This window comes from Macaca nemestrina, chromosome 11 (assembly GCF_043159975.1).
Source record: "Macaca nemestrina isolate mMacNem1 chromosome 11, mMacNem.hap1, whole genome shotgun sequence".
In the NCBI taxonomy this organism is placed as follows: domain Eukaryota; kingdom Metazoa; phylum Chordata; class Mammalia; order Primates; family Cercopithecidae; genus Macaca; species Macaca nemestrina.
Window position 1 is genome coordinate 34,473,421 of NC_092135.1, and position 17,847 is coordinate 34,491,267.

A 17,847-nucleotide genomic window follows, 5' to 3' on the forward strand; every position below is an offset into this window, starting at 1 on the left:
GTAACTCTGTGAGATGATTTCACAGAACACAAAGAAGTTTCTCAGAAAGCTTCTTTCTCTTTGTTATCGGAGGATATTTCCTTTGGCCCTATAGTCTTCAAAGGGATCCGAAATATCTGTTCTCAGATTCCACAGAAATAGGGCTAGCAAAGAGATCCTCGAAATACACATGTAACTCTGTGAGATGAATTCACAGAACACTAAGCAGTTTCTCAGAAAGCTTCTTTCCAGATTTCATCTGAGGATATTTCCTTTTTCACCATAGCCCTCTATGGGCTTCCAAATATCACTTTGCCAATTCCACAACAACTGTCTTAGCGAAAGGCTTCTTGAGGGAAAAGCTGTAACTCTGTGAGATGATTTCACATAACACAAAGAAGTTTCTCAGAAAGCTTCTTTCTCATTGTTATCGGAGGATATTTCCTTTGGCCCTACAGTCTTCAAAGGGATCCGAAATATCTGTTCTCAGATTCCACAGAAATAGGGCTAGCAAAGAGATCCTCGAAATACACATGTAACTCTGTGAGACGAATTAACAGAACACTAAGCAGTTTCTCAGAAAACTTCTTTCCAGATTTCATCTGAGGATATTTCCTTTTTCACCATAGCCCTCTATGGGCTTCCAAATATCACTTTGCCAATTCCACAAGAACTGTCTTAGCGAAAGGCTTCTTCAAGGGAAAGCTGTAACTCTGTGAGATGATTTCACAGAACACAAAGAAGTTTCTCAGAAAGCTTCTTTCTCTTTGTTATTCGAGGATATTTCCTTTGGCCCTATAGTCTTCAAAGGGATCTGAAATATCTGTTCTCAGATTCCACAAAAATAGGGCTAGCAAAGAGATCCTCGAAATACACATGTAACTCTCTGAGATGAATTCACAGAACACTAAGCAGTTTCGCAGAAAGCTTCTTTCCAGATTTCATCTGAGGATATTTCCTTTTTCACCATAGCCCTCTATGGGCTTCCAAATATCACTTTGCCAATTCCACAAGAACTGTCTTAGCGAAAGGCTTCTTCAGGGGAAAGCTCTAACTCTGTAAGATGATTTCACAGAACACAAAGAAGTTTCTCAGAAAGCTTCTTTCTCTTTGTTATCCGAGGATATTTCCTTTGGCCCTATAGTCTTCAAAGGGATACGAAATATCCGTTCCCAGGTTCCACAGAAAGAGGGCTACCAAAGAGATCCTCTAAATACACATGTAACTCTGTGAGATGAATTCACAGAACACTAAGCAGTTTCTCAGAAAGCTTCTTTCCAGATTTCATCTGAGGATATTTTCTTTTTCACCATAGCCATCTATGGGCTTCCAAATATCACTTTGCCAATTCCACAAGAACTGTCTTAGCGAAAGGCTTCTTGAGGGGAAAGCTGTAACTCTGTGAGATGATTTCACAGAACACAAAGAAGTTTCACAGAAAGCTTCTTTCTCTTTGTTATTCGAGGATATTTCCTTTGGCCCTATAGTCTTCAAAGGGATCCGAAATATCTGTTCTCAGATTCCACAGAAATAAGGCTAGCAAGGAGATCCTCGAAATACACATGTAACTCTGTGAGATGAATTCACAGAACACTAAGCAGTTTCGCAGAAAGCTTCTTTCCAGTTTTCATCTGAGGATATTTCCTTTTTCACCATAGCCCTCTATGGGCTTCCAAATATCACTTTGCCAATTCCACAAGAACTGTCTTAGCGAAAGGCTTCTTCAGGGGAAAGCTCTAACTCTGTGAGATGATTTCACAGAACACAAAGAAGTTTCTCAGAAAGCTTCTTTCTCTTTGTTATCGGAGGATATTTCCTTTGGCCCTATAGTCTTCAAAGGGATACGAAATATCCGTTCCCAGTTTCCACAGAAAGAGGGCTATCAAAGAGATCCTCTAAATACACATGTAACTCTGTGAGATGAATTCACAAAACACTAAGCAGTTTCTCAGAAAGCTTCCTTCCAGATTTCATCTGAGGATATTTCCTTTTTCACCATAGCCCTCTATGGGCTTCCAAATATCACTTTGCCAATTCCACAAGAACTGTCTTAGAGAAAGGCTTCTTAGGCGAAAGCTCTAACTCTGTGAGATGATTTCACAGAACACAAAGAAGTTTCTCAGAAAGCTTCTTTCTCTTTGTTATCGGAGGATATTTCCGTTGGCCCTATAGTCTTCAAAGGGATCCGAAATATCTGTTCTCAGATTCCACAGAAATAGGGCTAGCAAAGAGATCCTCGAATTACAAATGTAACTCTGTGAGATGAATTAACAGAACACTAAGCAGTTTCTCAGATAGCTTCTTTCCAGACTTCATCTGAGGATATTTCCTTTTTCACCATAGCCCTCTATTGGCTTCCAAATATCACTTTGCGAATTCCACAAGAACTGTCTTAGGAAAAGTCTTCTTCATGAGAAAGCTGTAACTCTGTGAGATGATTTCACAGAACACTAAGCAGTTTCGCAGAAAGCTTCTTTCCAGATTTCATCTGATATTACCTTTTTCACCATAGCCCTCTACGGGCTTCCAAATATCACTTTGCCAATTCCACAGGAACTGTCTTAGCGAAAGGCTTCTTGAGGGGAAAGCTGTAACTCTGTGAGATGATTTCACAGAACACAAAGAAGTTTCTCAGAAAGCTTCTTTCTCTTTGTTATCGGAGGATATTTCCTTTGGCCCTATAGACTTCAAAGGGATCCGAAATATCTATTCTCAGTTTCCACAGAAATAGGGCTAGCAAAGAGATCCTCGAAATACACATGTAACTCTGTGAGATGAATTAACAGAACACTAAGCAGTTTTTCAGAAAGCTTCTTTCCAGATTTAATCCGAGGATATTTCCTTTTTCACCATAGCCCTCTAGGGGCTTCCAAATATCACTTTGCGAATTCCACAAGAAGTGTCTTAGCAAAAGCCTTCTTCAGGGGAAAGCTGTAACTCTGTGAGATGATTTCACAGAACACAAAGAAGTTTCTCAGAAAGCTTCTTTCTCTTTCATATCGGAGGATATTTCCTTTGGCCCTATAGTGTTCAAAGGGATCCGAAATATCTGTTCTCAGTTTCCACAGAAATAGGGCTAGCAAAGAAATCCTCGAAATACACATGTAACTGTGTGAGATGAATTAACAGAACACTAAGCAGTTTCTCAGAAAGCTTCTTTCCAGATTTCATCGGAGGATACTTCCTTTTTCACCATAGCCCTCTATGGGCTTCCAAATATCACTTTGCCAATTCCACAAGAACTGTCTTATCGAAAGGCTTCTTCAAGTTAAAGCTGTAACTCTGTGAGATGATTTCACAGAACACAAAGAAGTTTCTCAGAAAGCTTCTTCTCTTTGTTATCGGAGGATATTTCCTTTGGCCCTATAGTCTTCAAAGGGATCCGAAATATCTGTTCTCAGATTCCACAGAAATAGGGCTAGCAAAGAGATCCTCGAAATACACATGTAACTCTGTGAGATGAATTAACAGAACACTGAGCAGTTTCTCAGAAAGCTTCTTTCCAGATTTCATCGGAGGATATTTCCTTTTTCACCATAGCCCTCTTTGGGCTTACAAATATCACTTTTCCAATTTCACAAGAACTGTCTTAGCGAACGGCTTCTTGAGGGGAAAACTGTAACTCTGTGAGATGATTTCACAGAACGCAAAGAAGTTTCTCAGAAAGCTTCTTTCTCTTTGTTATCGGAGGATATTTCCTTTGACCCTATAGTCTTCAAAGGGATCCGAAATATTTGTTCTCAGATTCCACAGAAATAAGGCTAGCAAAGAGATCCTCGAAATACACATGTAACTCTGTGAGATGAATTAACAGAACACTAAGCAGTTTCTCAGAAAGCTTCTTTCCAGATTTCATCAGAGGATATTTCCTTTTTCACCATAGACCTCTATGGGCTTCCAAATATCACTTTGCCAATTCCACAAGAACTGTCTTAGCGAAAGGCTTCTTGAGGGGAAAGCTGTAACTCTGTGAGATGATTTCACAGAACGCAAAGAAGTTTCTCAGAAAGCTTCTTTCTCTTTGTTATCGGAGGATATTTCCTTTGACCCTATAGTCTTCAAAGGGATCCGAAATATCTGTTCTCAGATTCCACAGAAATAAGGCTAGCAAAGAGATCCTCGAAATACACATATAACTCTGTGAGATGAATTTGCAGAACACTAAGCAGTTTCTCAGAAAGCTTCTTTCCAGATTTCATCTGAGGATATTTCCTTTTTCAACATAGCCCTCTATGGGCTTCCAAATATCACCTTTCCAATTCCACAAGAACTGTCTTAGCGAAAGGCTTCTTCCGGGGTAAGCTCTAACTCTGTGAGATGATTTCACAGATAACAAAGAGGATTCTCAGAAAGCTTCTTTCTCTTTGTTGTTCGAGGATATTTCCCTTGGCCCTATAGTCTTCAAAGGGATCCGAAATATCTGTTCTCAGAATCCACAGAAATAGGGCTAGCAAAGAGATCCTCGAAATACACATGTAACTCTGTGAGATGAATTAACAGAACACTAAGCAGTTTCACCGAAAGATTCTTTCCAGATTTCATCTGAGGATATTTCCTTTTTCACCATAGCCCTCTATGGGCTTCCAAATATCACTTTGCCAATTCCACAAGAACTGTCCTAGCGAAAGGCTTCTTCAGGGGAAAGCTCTAACTCTGTGAGATGATTTAACAGAACACAAAGAAGTTTCTCAGAAAGCTTCTTTCTCTTTGTTATCGGAGGATATTTCCTTTGGCCCTATAGTCTTCAAAGGGATCCGAAATATCTGTTCTCAAATTCCACAGAAATAGTGCTAGCAAAACGATCCTCGAAATACACATGTAACTCTGTGAGTTGAATTCACAGAACACTAAGCTGTTTCGCAGAAAGCTTCTTTCCAGATTTCATCTGAGGATATTTCCTTTTTCACCATAGCCCTCTATGGGCTTCCAAATATCACTTTGCCAATTCCACAAGAACTGTCTTAGCGAAAGGCTTCTTCGGGGAAAGCTCTAACTCTGTGAGATGATTTCACAGAACACAAAGAAGTTTCTCAGAAAGCTTCTTTCTCTTTGTTATCCGAGGATATTTCCTTTGGCCCTATAGTCTTCAAAGGGATCCGAAATATCTGTTCTCAGATTCCACAGAAATAGGGTTAGCAAAGAGATGCTCGAAATACACATGTAACTGTGTGAGATGAATTAACAGAACACTAAGCAGTTTCTCAGAAAGCTTCTTTCCAGATTTCTTCTGAGGATATTTCCTTTTTCACCATAGCCCTCTATGGGCTTCCAAATATCACCTTTCCAATTCCACAAGAACTGTCTTAGCGAAAGGCTTCTTCCGGGGTAAGCTCTAACTCTGTGAGATGATTTCACAGATCACAAAAAGGATTCTCAGAAAGCTTCTTTCTCTTTGTTATTCGAGGATATTTCCCTTGGCCCTAGAGTCTTCAAAGGGATCCGAAATATCTGTTCTCAGAATCCACAGAAATAGGGCTAGCAAAGAGATCCTCGAAATACACATGTAACTCTGTGAGATGAATTCACAGAACACTAAGCAGTTTCACAGAAAGATTCTTTCCAGATTTCATCTGAGGATATTTCCTTTTTCACCATAGCCCTCTATGGGCTTCCAAATATCACTTTGCCAATTCCACAAGAACTGTCCTAGCGAAAGGCTTCTTCAGGGGAAAGCTCTAACTCTGTGAGATGATTTAACAGAACACAAAGAAGTTTCTCAGAAAGCTTCTTTCTCTTTGTTATCCGAGGATATTTCCTTTGGCCCTATAGTCTTCAAAGGGATCCGAAATATTTGTTCTCAGATTCCACAGAAATAGTGCTAGCAAAGCGATCCTCGAAATACACATGTAACTCTGTGAGATGAATTCAGAGAACACTAAGCTGTTTCGCAGAAAGCTTCTTTCCAGATTTCATCTGAGGATATTTCCTTTTTCACCATAGCCCTCTATGGGCTTCAAAATATCACTTTGCCAATTCCACAAGAACTGTCTTAGCGAAAGGCTTCTTCGGGGAAAGCTCTAACTCTGTGAGATGATTTCACAGAACACAAAGAAGTTTCTCAGAAAGCTTCTTTCTCTTTGTTATCCGAGGATATTTCCTTTGGCCCTATAGTCTTTAAAGGGATCCGAAATATCTGTTCTCAGATTCCACAGAAATAGGGTTAGCAAAGAGATCCTCGAAATACACATGTAACTGTGTGAGATGAATTAACAGAACACTAAGCAGTTTCTCAGAAAGCTTCTTTCCAGGTTTCTTCTGAGGATATTTCCTTTTTCACCATAGCCCTCTATGGGCTTCCAAATATCACTTTGCCAATTCCACAAGAACAGTCTTAGCGAAAGGCTTCTTGAGGGGAAAGCTGTAACTCTGTGAGATGATTTCACAGAACACAAAGGAGTTTCTCAGAAAGCTTCTTTCTCTTTGTTATCGGAGGATATTTCCTTTGGCCCTATAGTCTTCAAAGGGATCCGAAATATCTGTTCTCAGGTTCCACAGAAATAGGGCCAGCAAAGAGATCCTCGCAATACACATGTAACTCTGTGAGATGAATTAACAGAACACTAAGCAGTTTCGCAGAAAGCTTCTTTCCAGATTTCATCTGAACTTTCCTTTTTCACCATAGCCCTCTATGGGTTTCCAAATATCACTTTGCCAATTCCACAAGAACTGTCTTAGCGAAAGGCTTCTTGAGGGAAAAGCTGTAACTCTGTGAGATGATTTCACAGAACACAAAGAAGTTTCTCAGAAAGCTTCTTTCTCTTTTTTATCGGAGGATATTTCCTTTGGCCCCATAGTTTTCAAAGGGATCCGATATATCTCTTCTCAGTTTCCACAGAAATAGGGCTAGCAAAGAGATCCTCGAAATACTCATGTAACTCTGTGAGATGAATTCACAGAACACTAAGCAGTTTCTCTGAAAGCTTCTTTCCAGATTTCATCTGAGGATATTTCCTTTTTCACCATAGCCCTCTTTGTGCTTCCAAATATCACTTTGCCAATTCCACAAGAACTGTCTTAGAGAACGGCTTCTTCGGGGAAAGCTCTAACTCTGTGAGATGATTTCACAGAACACAAAGAAGTTTCTCAGAAATCTTCTTTCTCTTTGTTATCGGAGGATATTTCCTTTGGCCCTATAGTCTTCAAAGGGATCCGAAATATCTGTTCTCAGATTCCACAGAAATAGGGCTAGCAAAGAGATCCTCGAAATACACATGTAACTCTGTGAGATGAATTAACAGAACACTAAGCAGTTTCTCAGAAATCTTCTTTCCAGATTTCATCTGAGGATATTTCCTTTTTCACCATAGCCCTCTATGGGCTTCCAAATATCACTTTTCCAATTCCACAAGAACTGTCTTAGCGAAAGGCTTCTTGAGGGGAAAGCTGTAACTCTGTGAGATGATTTCACAGAACACAAAGAAGTTTCTCAGAAAGCTTCTTTCTCTTTGTTATCGGAGGATAATTCCTTTGGCCCTATAGTCTTCAAAGGGATCCGAAATATCTGTTCTCAGATTCCACAGAAATAGGGCTAGCAAAGAGATCGTCGAAATACACATGTAACTCTGTGAGATGAATTCACAGAACACTAAGCAGTTTCGCAGAGAGCTTCTTTCCAGATTTCATCTGATATTTCCTTTTTCACCATAGCCCTCTATGGGCTTCCAAATATCACTTTGCCAATTCCACAAGAACTGTCTTAGCGAAAGGCTTCTTCAGGGGAAAGCTGTAACTCTGTGAGATGATTTCACAGAACACAAAGAAGTTTCTCAGAAAGCTTCTTTCTCTTTGTTATCGGAGGATATTTCCTTTGGCCCTATAGTCTTCAAAGGGATACGAAATATCTGTTCTCAGATTCCACAGAAATAGGGCTAGCAAAGAGATCCTCGAAATACACATGTAACTCTGTGAGATGAATTAAGAGAACACTAAGCAGTTTCTCAGAAAGCTTCTTTCCAGAGTTAATCTGACGATATTTCCTTTTTCACCATAGCCCTCTATGGGCTTCCAAATATCACCTTTCCAATTCCACAAGAACTGTCTTAGCGAAAGGCTTCTTCAGGGGAAAGCTGTAACTCTGTGAGATGATTTCACAGAACACAAAGAGGATTCTCAGAAAGCTTCTTTCTCTTTGTTATCGGAGGATATTTCCTTTGGCCCTGTAGTCTTCAAAGGGATCTGAAATATCTGTTCTCAGATTCCACAGAAATAGTGCTAGCAAAGAGGTCCTCGAAATACACATGTAACTCTGTGAGATGAATTCACAGAACACTAAGCAGTTTCTCAGAAAGCTTCTTTCCAGATTTCATCTGAGGTTATTTCCTTTTTCACCGTAGCCCTCTATGGGCTTCCAAATATCACTTTGCCAATTCCACAAGAACTGTCGTAGCGAAAGGCTTCTTCGGGGAAACCTCTAACTCTGTGAGATGATTTCACAGAACACAAAGAAGTTTCTCAGAAAGCTTCTTTCTCTTTGTTATCCGAGGATATTTCCTTTGGCCCTATAGACTTCAAAGGGATCCGAAATATCTGTTCTCAGATTCCACAGAAATAAGGCTAATAAAGAGATCCTCGAAATACACATGTAACTCTGTGAGATGAATTCACAGAACACTAAGCAGTTTCTCAGAAAGCTTCTTTCCAGATTTCATCTGAGGATATTTCCTTTTTCACCATAGCCCTCTATGGGCTTCCAAATATCACTTTGCCAATTCCACAAGAACTGTCTTAGCGAAAGGCTTCTTGAGGGGAAAGCTGTAACTCTGTGAGATGATTTCACAGAACACAAAGAAGTTTCTCTGAAAGCTTCTTTCTCTTTGTTATCGGAGGATATTTCCTTTGGCCCTATAGTCTTCAAAGGGATCCGAAATATCTGTTCTCAGATTCCACAGAAATAGGGCTAGCAAAGAGATCCTCGAAATACACATGTAACTCTGTGACATGAATTAACAGAACACTAAGCATTTTCTCAGAGAGCTTCTTTCCAGATTTCATCTGAGGATATTTCCTTTTTCACCATAGCCCTCTATGGGCTTCGAAATATCACTTTGCCAATTCCACAAGAACTGTCTTAGCGAAAGGCTTCTTGAGGGGAAAGCTGTAACTCTGTGAGATGATTTCACAGAACACAAAGAAGTTTCTATGAAAGCTTCTTTCTCTTTGGTATCCGAGGATATTTCCTTTGGCCCTATAGTCTTCAAAGGGATCCGAAATATCTGTTCTCAGATTCCACAGAAATAGGGCTAGCAAAGAGATCCTCGAATTACACATGTAACTCTGTGAGATGAATTAACAGACACTAAGCAGTTTCTCAGAAGGCTGCTTTCCAGATTTCATCTGAGGATATTTCCTTTTTCACCATAGCCCTCAATGGGCTTCCAAATATCACTTTGCCAATTCCACCAGAACTGTCTTAGCGAAAGGCTTCTTCAGGGGAAAGCTGTAACTCTGTGAGATGATTTCACAGAACACAAAGAAGTTTCTCAGAAAGCTTCTTTCTCTTTGTTATCGGAGGATATTTCCTTTGACCCTATAGTCTTCAAAGGGATCCGAAATATCTGTTCTCAGATTCCACAGAAATAAGGCTAACAAAGAGATCCTCGAAATACACATGTAACTCAGTGAGATGAATTAACAGAACACTAAGCAGTTTCTCAGAAAGCTTCTTTCCAGATTTCATCGGAGGATATTTCCTTTTTCACCATAGCCCTCTAAGGGCTTCCTAATATCACTTTGCCAATTCCACAAGAACTGTCTTAGCGAAAGGCTTCTTCAGGGGAAAGCTTTATGTCTGTGAGATGATTTCACAGAACACAAAGAAGTTTCTCAGAAAGCTTCTTTCTCTTTGTTATCGGAGGATATTTCCTTTGACCCTATAGTCTTCAAAGGGATCCGAAATATCTGTTCTCAGATTCCACAGAAATAAGGCTAGCAAAGAGATCGTCGAAATACACATGTAACTCTGTGAGATGAATTAACAGAACACTAAGCAGTTTCTCAGAAAGCTTCTTTCCAGATTTCATCGGAGGATATTTCCTTTTTCACCATAGCCCTCTATGGGCTTCCAAATATCACTTTGCCAATTCCACAAGAACTGTCTTAGAGAAAGGCTTCTTAGGCGAAAGCTCTAACTCTGTGAGATGATTTCACAGAACACAAAGAAGTTTCTCAGAAAGCTTCTTTCTCTTTGTTATCGGAGGATATTTCCGTTGGCCCTATAGTCTTCAAAGGGATCCGAAATATCTGTTCTCAGATTCCACAGAAATAGGGCTAGCAAAGAGATCCTCGAATTACAAATGTAACTCTGTGAGATGAATTAACAGAACACTAAGCAGTTTCTCAGATAGCTTCTTTCCAGACTTCATCTGAGGATATTTCCTTTTTCACCATAGCCCTCTATTGGCTTCCAAATATCACTTTGCGAATTCCACAAGAACTGTCTTAGGAAAAGTCTTCTTCATGAGAAAGCTGTAACTCTGTGAGATGATTTCACAGAACACTAAGCAGTTTCGCAGAAAGCTTCTTTCCAGATTTCATCTGATATTACCTTTTTCACCATAGCCCTCTACGGGCTTCCAAATATCACTTTGCCAATTCCACAGGAACTGTCTTAGCGAAAGGCTTCTTGAGGGGAAAGCTGTAACTCTGTGAGATGATTTCACAGAACACAAAGAAGTTTCTCAGAAAGCTTCTTTCTCTTTGTTATCGGAGGATATTTCCTTTGGCCCTATAGACTTCAAAGGGATCCGAAATATCTATTCTCAGTTTCCACAGAAATAGGGCTAGCAAAGAGATCCTCGAAATACACATGTAACTCTGTGAGATGAATTAACAGAACACTAAGCAGTTTTTCAGAAAGCTTCTTTCCAGATTTAATCCGAGGATATTTCCTTTTTCACCATAGCCCTCTAGGGGCTTCCAAATATCACTTTGCGAATTCCACAAGAAGTGTCTTAGCAAAAGCCTTCTTCAGGGGAAAGCTGTAACTCTGTGAGATGATTTCACAGAACACAAAGAAGTTTCTCAGAAAGCTTCTTTCTCTTTCATATCGGAGGATATTTCCTTTGGCCCTATAGTGTTCAAAGGGATCCGAAATATCTGTTCTCAGTTTCCACAGAAATAGGGCTAGCAAAGAAATCCTCGAAATACACATGTAACTGTGTGAGATGAATTAACAGAACACTAAGCAGTTTCTCAGAAAGCTTCTTTCCAGATTTCATCGGAGGATACTTCCTTTTTCACCATAGCCCTCTATGGGCTTCCAAATATCACTTTGCCAATTCCACAAGAACTGTCTTATCGAAAGGCTTCTTCAAGTTAAAGCTGTAACTCTGTGAGATGATTTCACAGAACACAAAGAAGTTTCTCAGAAAGCTTCTTCTCTTTGTTATCGGAGGATATTTCCTTTGGCCCTATAGTCTTCAAAGGGATCCGAAATATCTGTTCTCAGATTCCACAGAAATAGGGCTAGCAAAGAGATCCTCGAAATACACATGTAACTCTGTGAGATGAATTAACAGAACACTGAGCAGTTTCTCAGAAAGCTTCTTTCCAGATTTCATCGGAGGATATTTCCTTTTTCACCATAGCCCTCTTTGGGCTTACAAATATCACTTTTCCAATTTCACAAGAACTGTCTTAGCGAACGGCTTCTTGAGGGGAAAACTGTAACTCTGTGAGATGATTTCACAGAACGCAAAGAAGTTTCTCAGAAAGCTTCTTTCTCTTTGTTATCGGAGGATATTTCCTTTGACCCTATAGTCTTCAAAGGGATCCGAAATATTTGTTCTCAGATTCCACAGAAATAAGGCTAGCAAAGAGATCCTCGAAATACACATGTAACTCTGTGAGATGAATTAACAGAACACTAAGCAGTTTCTCAGAAAGCTTCTTTCCAGATTTCATCAGAGGATATTTCCTTTTTCACCATAGACCTCTATGGGCTTCCAAATATCACTTTGCCAATTCCACAAGAACTGTCTTAGCGAAAGGCTTCTTGAGGGGAAAGCTGTAACTCTGTGAGATGATTTCACAGAACGCAAAGAAGTTTCTCAGAAAGCTTCTTTCTCTTTGTTATCGGAGGATATTTCCTTTGACCCTATAGTCTTCAAAGGGATCCGAAATATCTGTTCTCAGATTCCACAGAAATAAGGCTAGCAAAGAGATCCTCGAAACACACATATAACTCTGTGAGATGAATTTGCAGAACACTAAGCAGTTTCTCAGAAAGCTTCTTTCCAGATTTCATCTGAGGATATTTCCTTTTTCAACATAGCCCTCTATGGGCTTCCAAATATCACCTTTCCAATTCCACAAGAACTGTCTTAGCGAAAGGCTTCTTCCGGGGTAAGCTCTAACTCTGTGAGATGATTTCACAGATAACAAAGAGGATTCTCAGAAAGCTTCTTTCTCTTTGTTGTTCGAGGATATTTCCCTTGGCCCTATAGTCTTCAAAGGGATCCGAAATATCTGTTCTCAGAATCCACAGAAATAGGGCTAGCAAAGAGATCCTCGAAATACACATGTAACTCTGTGAGATGAATTAACAGAACACTAAGCAGTTTCACCGAAAGATTCTTTCCAGATTTCATCTGAGGATATTTCCTTTTTCACCATAGCCCTCTATGGGCTTCCAAATATCACTTTGCCAATTCCACAAGAACTGTCCTAGCGAAAGGCTTCTTCAGGGGAAAGCTCTAACTCTGTGAGATGATTTAACAGAACACAAAGAAGTTTCTCAGAAAGCTTCTTTCTCTTTGTTATCGGAGGATATTTCCTTTGGCCCTATAGTCTTCAAAGGGATCCGAAATATCTGTTCTCAAATTCCACAGAAATAGTGCTAGCAAAACGATCCTCGAAATACACATGTAACTCTGTGAGTTGAATTCACAGAACACTAAGCTGTTTCGCAGAAAGCTTCTTTCCAGATTTCATCTGAGGATATTTCCTTTTTCACCATAGCCCTCTATGGGCTTCCAAATATCACTTTGCCAATTCCACAAGAACTGTCTTAGCGAAAGGCTTCTTCGGGGAAAGCTCTAACTCTGTGAGATGATTTCACAGAACACAAAGAAGTTTCTCAGAAAGCTTCTTTCTCTTTGTTATCCGAGGATATTTCCTTTGGCCCTATAGTCTTCAAAGGGATCCGAAATATCTGTTCTCAGATTCCACAGAAATAGGGTTAGCAAAGAGATGCTCGAAATACACATGTAACTGTGTGAGATGAATTAACAGAACACTAAGCAGTTTCTCAGAAAGCTTCTTTCCAGATTTCTTCTGAGGATATTTCCTTTTTCACCATAGCCCTCTATGGGCTTCCAAATATCACCTTTCCAATTCCACAAGAACTGTCTTAGCGAAAGGCTTCTTCCGGGGTAAGCTCTAACTCTGTGAGATGATTTCACAGATCACAAAAAGGATTCTCAGAAAGCTTCTTTCTCTTTGTTATTCGAGGATATTTCCCTTGGCCCTAGAGTCTTCAAAGGGATCCGAAATATCTGTTCTCAGAATCCACAGAAATAGGGCTAGCAAAGAGATCCTCGAAATACACATGTAACTCTGTGAGATGAATTCACAGAACACTAAGCAGTTTCACAGAAAGATTCTTTCCAGATTTCATCTGAGGATATTTCCTTTTTCACCATAGCCCTCTATGGGCTTCCAAATATCACTTTGCCAATTCCACAAGAACTGTCCTAGCGAAAGGCTTCTTCAGGGGAAAGCTCTAACTCTGTGAGATGATTTAACAGAACACAAAGAAGTTTCTCAGAAAGCTTCTTTCTCTTTGTTATCCGAGGATATTTCCTTTGGCCCTATAGTCTTCAAAGGGATCCGAAATATTTGTTCTCAGATTCCACAGAAATAGTGCTAGCAAAGCGATCCTCGAAATACACATGTAACTCTGTGAGATGAATTCAGAGAACACTAAGCTGTTTCGCAGAAAGCTTCTTTCCAGATTTCATCTGAGGATATTTCCTTTTTCACCATAGCCCTCTATGGGCTTCAAAATATCACTTTGCCAATTCCACAAGAACTGTCTTAGCGAAAGGCTTCTTCGGGGAAAGCTCTAACTCTGTGAGATGATTTCACAGAACACAAAGAAGTTTCTCAGAAAGCTTCTTTCTCTTTGTTATCCGAGGATATTTCCTTTGGCCCTATAGTCTTTAAAGGGATCCGAAATATCTGTTCTCAGATTCCACAGAAATAGGGTTAGCAAAGAGATCCTCGAAATACACATGTAACTGTGTGAGATGAATTAACAGAACACTAAGCAGTTTCTCAGAAAGCTTCTTTCCAGGTTTCTTCTGAGGATATTTCCTTTTTCACCATAGCCCTCTATGGGCTTCCAAATATCACTTTGCCAATTCCACAAGAACAGTCTTAGCGAAAGGCTTCTTGAGGGGAAAGCTGTAACTCTGTGAGATGATTTCACAGAACACAAAGGAGTTTCTCAGAAAGCTTCTTTCTCTTTGTTATCGGAGGATATTTCCTTTGGCCCTATAGTCTTCAAAGGGATCCGAAATATCTGTTCTCAGGTTCCACAGAAATAGGGCCAGCAAAGAGATCCTCGCAATACACATGTAACTCTGTGAGATGAATTAACAGAACACTAAGCAGTTTCGCAGAAAGCTTCTTTCCAGATTTCATCTGAACTTTCCTTTTTCACCATAGCCCTCTATGGGTTTCCAAATATCACTTTGCCAATTCCACAAGAACTGTCTTAGCGAAAGGCTTCTTGAGGGAAAAGCTGTAACTCTGTGAGATGATTTCACAGAACACAAAGAAGTTTCTCAGAAAGCTTCTTTCTCTTTTTTATCGGAGGATATTTCCTTTGGCCCCATAGTTTTCAAAGGGATCCGATATATCTCTTCTCAGTTTCCACAGAAATAGGGCTAGCAAAGAGATCCTCGAAATACTCATGTAACTCTGTGAGATGAATTCACAGAACACTAAGCAGTTTCTCTGAAAGCTTCTTTCCAGATTTCATCTGAGGATATTTCCTTTTTCACCATAGCCCTCTTTGTGCTTCCAAATATCACTTTGCCAATTCCACAAGAACTGTCTTAGAGAACGGCTTCTTCGGGGAAAGCTCTAACTCTGTGAGATGATTTCACAGAACACAAAGAAGTTTCTCAGAAATCTTCTTTCTCTTTGTTATCGGAGGATATTTCCTTTGGCCCTATAGTCTTCAAAGGGATCCGAAATATCTGTTCTCAGATTCCACAGAAATAGGGCTAGCAAAGAGATCCTCGAAATACACATGTAACTCTGTGAGATGAATTAACAGAACACTAAGCAGTTTCTCAGAAATCTTCTTTCCAGATTTCATCTGAGGATATTTCCTTTTTCACCATAGCCCTCTATGGGCTTCCAAATATCACTTTTCCAATTCCACAAGAACTGTCTTAGCGAAAGGCTTCTTGAGGGGAAAGCTGTAACTCTGTGAGATGATTTCACAGAACACAAAGAAGTTTCTCAGAAAGCTTCTTTCTCTTTGTTATCGGAGGATAATTCCTTTGGCCCTATAGTCTTCAAAGGGATCCGAAATATCTGTTCTCAGATTCCACAGAAATAGGGCTAGCAAAGAGATCGTCGAAATACACATGTAACTCTGTGAGATGAATTCACAGAACACTAAGCAGTTTCGCAGAGAGCTTCTTTCCAGATTTCATCTGATATTTCCTTTTTCACCATAGCCCTCTATGGGCTTCCAAATATCACTTTGCCAATTCCACAAGAACTGTCTTAGCGAAAGGCTTCTTCAGGGGAAAGCTGTAACTCTGTGAGATGATTTCACAGAACACAAAGAAGTTTCTCAGAAAGCTTCTTTCTCTTTGTTATCGGAGGATATTTCCTTTGGCCCTATAGTCTTCAAAGGGATACGAAATATCTGTTCTCAGATTCCACAGAAATAGGGCTAGCAAAGAGATCCTCGAAATACACATGTAACTCTGTGAGATGAATTAAGAGAACACTAAGCAGTTTCTCAGAAAGCTTCTTTCCAGAGTTAATCTGACGATATTTCCTTTTTCACCATAGCCCTCTATGGGCTTCCAAATATCACCTTTCCAATTCCACAAGAACTGTCTTAGCGAAAGGCTTCTTCAGGGGAAAGCTGTAACTCTGTGAGATGATTTCACAGAACACAAAGAGGATTCTCAGAAAGCTTCTTTCTCTTTGTTATCGGAGGATATTTCCTTTGGCCCTGTAGTCTTCAAAGGGATCTGAAATATCTGTTCTCAGATTCCACAGAAATAGTGCTAGCAAAGAGGTCCTCGAAATACACATGTAACTCTGTGAGATGAATTCACAGAACACTAAGCAGTTTCTCAGAAAGCTTCTTTCCAGATTTCATCTGAGGTTATTTCCTTTTTCACCGTAGCCCTCTATGGGCTTCCAAATATCACTTTGCCAATTCCACAAGAACTGTCGTAGCGAAAGGCTTCTTCGGGGAAACCTCTAACTCTGTGAGATGATTTCACAGAACACAAAGAAGTTTCTCAGAAAGCTTCTTTCTCTTTGTTATCCGAGGATATTTCCTTTGGCCCTATAGACTTCAAAGGGATCCGAAATATCTGTTCTCAGATTCCACAGAAATAAGGCTAATAAAGAGATCCTCGAAATACACATGTAACTCTGTGAGATGAATTCACAGAACACTAAGCAGTTTCTCAGAAAGCTTCTTTCCAGATTTCATCTGAGGATATTTCCTTTTTCACCATAGCCCTCTATGGGCTTCCAAATATCACTTTGCCAATTCCACAAGAACTGTCTTAGCGAAAGGCTTCTTGAGGGGAAAGCTGTAACTCTGTGAGATGATTTCACAGAACACAAAGAAGTTTCTCTGAAAGCTTCTTTCTCTTTGTTATCGGAGGATATTTCCTTTGGCCCTATAGTCTTCAAAGGGATCCGAAATATCTGTTCTCAGATTCCACAGAAATAGGGCTAGCAAAGAGATCCTCGAAATACACATGTAACTCTGTGACATGAATTAACAGAACACTAAGCATTTTCTCAGAGAGCTTCTTTCCAGATTTCATCTGAGGATATTTCCTTTTTCACCATAGCCCTCTATGGGCTTCGAAATATCACTTTGCCAATTCCACAAGAACTGTCTTAGCGAAAGGCTTCTTGAGGGGAAAGCTGTAACTCTGTGAGATGATTTCACAGAACACAAAGAAGTTTCTATGAAAGCTTCTTTCTCTTTGGTATTCGAGGATATTTCCTTTGGCCCTATAGTCTTCAAAGGGATCCGAAATATCTGTTCTCAGATTCCACAGAAATAGGGCTAGCAAAGAGATCCTCGAATTACACATGTAACTCTGTGAGATGAATTAACAGACACTAAGCAGTTTCTCAGAAGGCTGCTTTCCAGATTTCATCTGAGGATATTTCCTTTTTCACCATAGCCCTCAATGGGCTTCCAAATATCACTTTGCCAATTCCACCAGAACTGTCTTAGCGAAAGGCTTCTTCAGGGGAAAGCTGTAACTCTGTGAGATGATTTCACAGAACACAAAGAAGTTTCTCAGAAAGCTTCTTTCTCTTTGTTATCGGAGGATATTTCCTTTGACCCTATAGTCTTCAAAGGGATCCGAAATATCTGTTCTCAGATTCCACAGAAATAAGGCTAACAAAGAGATCCTCGAAATACACATGTAACTCAGTGAGATGAATTAACAGAACACTAAGCAGTTTCTCAGAAAGCTTCTTTCCAGATTTCATCGGAGGATATTTCCTTTTTCACCATAGCCCTCTAAGGGCTTCCTAATATCACTTTGCCAATTCCACAAGAACTGTCTTAGCGAAAGGCTTCTTCAGGGGAAAGCTTTATGTCTGTGAGATGATTTCACAGAACACAAAGAAGTTTCT